The 2476-nt window shown below is 45.8% G+C and overlaps 1 pseudogene; it reads left to right on the plus strand.

Moving 5' to 3' along the window:
* The first annotated feature begins 1036 nt into the window (after positions 1 to 1036).
* On the plus strand, positions 1037 to 1988 carry LOC123929856 (annotated as a pseudogene).
* Positions 1989 to 2476: the final 488 nt, after the last annotated feature.

Below are 2476 nucleotides of genomic sequence, written 5' to 3' on the forward strand. Positions count from 1 at the left end.
CAGCTGATCATGTGTCTGGGCCAGTCATGGCACCATAACAGACTTTGCCCTTATCTGGTCATCAGGTCCATGATAGTATGTGTGTTGGATGACGTGAAACTAGAGTCAGGAGACAGAAAGGCCAGAAGCTAAGTGATGGTGGAATTGGAAGCAGAGGGAATTCAGAGGCTAGGTATCTGCTTGTTTTTCTTCATGAGAGAGCTCAACTAGGTATCCATGCTACCACCTGGAAGCTTAAGCCTATTTCAAATTCTCACCCCGCTCAAAAATTATTTTTTATTTATTTATTTATTTATTTTTTTACATTGTTCTTACTCAGTTAAAGGTCAGTATTTTGGAGCCCAAATTTCCCAAATTCTATATGGAGAAATGCAATATAATCTCATGGTTTAGAAAATCTACAAGGCTGGTAGCCACCAACTGTGGATTTGGAAGTGTCCTCAGTGAGATCTTCTCATTCCATTTCATTGTTTTCATTTCACTTTTTCTGATGAGTCCAGACCAAGGTTCAGCTTCACAAGTTAATCTCTTAATCTCTGGGCAACAAGCATCTCACTACAGTCATCATACATGATGACCTGTGTATGTGGAGATCGTGGGGACACAGGTTGGGGGAACATGCCTTTCCATCCACTTCCCCTCAAGCCTCGATTTCATCCCGTGGGATCTCTCATACCCAAATTATGGCCATGCCACCATCTGCAGGCAAGGAGCTTTCTTCTTGAAACTTTGGTCTCAAGAAAGTCATCTTTCTCTTTAACTTTCAAAGATTACATTTGTTCCTCATTTATGTCCATTCATCTACTTCCATTTGAGTCTGTCCAATGCTACTGTTTTTACCCAGTAAGTGTCAAGTTTATCAAGTTTTTTCTAGTATGTAACAATCTTTAATTTTCTGTTAAATCTTGTGTTCCTGCATCCTGCCCATCTCCCGGATGTTGCTGCACTTGGTGGTTGCCATCAGGCTTTCATTCTCCTTTGACCACCATTAGCACCTCCTAGTTTTGCCCAGTTCTACTGCTGGTGGACGAAAGCCATGGATCCCGGGGTTTCAGGAGATGATTCCATTGTCACTGAGTTTGTGTTACTGGGCCTAACATAGACTCCAGTTCTACAGCCCGTCCTTGTCATCATCTTCCTTCTCGCTTATGTAGCTACTGACTTTCTGGGGCAACATCAGCATCCTGGCTGCCAGCCTCACTGAACCCAAATTCCACAACCCCATGTACTTCTTTCTGGGGAATGTGTCCCTGCTGGATGTCAGATGCATCTGTGTCACTGTCCTTGCCATGCTGAGGCACTGCATGTCCAAAACAAGAAGCATTCCCTACATGGCCTGCCTCTCCCAGCTTTTCTGCTTCTACTCCCTGGCAGGAGCGGACTGCTCCCTGCTGACAGTCATGGCCTCTGACCTCTACCTGGCCATCTGCCAGCCCCTCACCTACAGCACCCACATGAGCTGGGGAATCCAGCAAGCGCTGGCTTGTGGGCATGTCACGTGTCCTTTCCTTCACCAAAGCACTGACCCAAAGTGTTTCCTATCCACTCTTAACTTCTGTGACCCCCCATGTGATCAGTCACTTCTATTGTGACCTCCCACAGGCCTTCTGGCTCTCCTGCTCCAGCACCCAACTCAACGAGTGCTGCTTTTCATAGCAGCAGCCTTCATGGGGGTCCCCTTGGTCCTCATCACTGGGTCCTATGCACACATGGCAGCGAAAGCCCTAGGAATCAGTTCTGCTGAGGGCAGAAAGAAAGCTTTCTCCACATGTGGCTTCCATCTCAGCATGGTGGGCATATTCTATGGGACAGGTGTCTTCAGCTATGTGAGGCTGGGCTCAGTGGAGGCCTCAGACAAGGACAAAGGGATCGGCATTCTCATTGCTGTCATCAGCACCATGCTGAACCTACTCATCTGCAGCCTCCAGAACCCCGATGTGCAGGGGGCCCTGCAGTGGGTTTTCACAGGCAGACAGTCTTCAGAGTGAGATCCCTCCTCTGGCCTTAATGAATGTCATGGCTCTTTGTCTTTGCAGCTTCCAAAAGGTATTGTGATGAGTGCAAATGGGAAATGAATATGACAGTACAGGGTTAGAAACTGGCTTAGGAAGGAGAGCACAATAAAGATGACAATAGCTATCACTTGTGATATACAACAGGTCTTGTTCTAAGTGACTGACATCTATTAACTCTATTAATCCTCATAACAACCTTATGAGGTAGATACAGATTTACAAATTACAGATTAAGAAACTGAACCTCAGAGAGGTTAAGTAATTTGCCAAAAGTCACACAGCTAATGAACAGCAGAGCTGGGATTTGAACCCAGGCAGGCTAAATCTTTACTGCATCTTATTTCAAGGAGGAAGGATATCTGTAAGGTGTGTGTGGGGGGGGGAGGAAGAATGGATAACAAAAAGAATTAAAAAGAAAAGGAAAATCAGGGATGCCTGGGTGGCTCAGTCATTTAAGCATC

This window comes from Meles meles, chromosome 18, assembly GCF_922984935.1.
Source record: "Meles meles chromosome 18, mMelMel3.1 paternal haplotype, whole genome shotgun sequence".
Lineage (NCBI taxonomy): Eukaryota > Metazoa > Chordata > Mammalia > Carnivora > Mustelidae > Meles > Meles meles.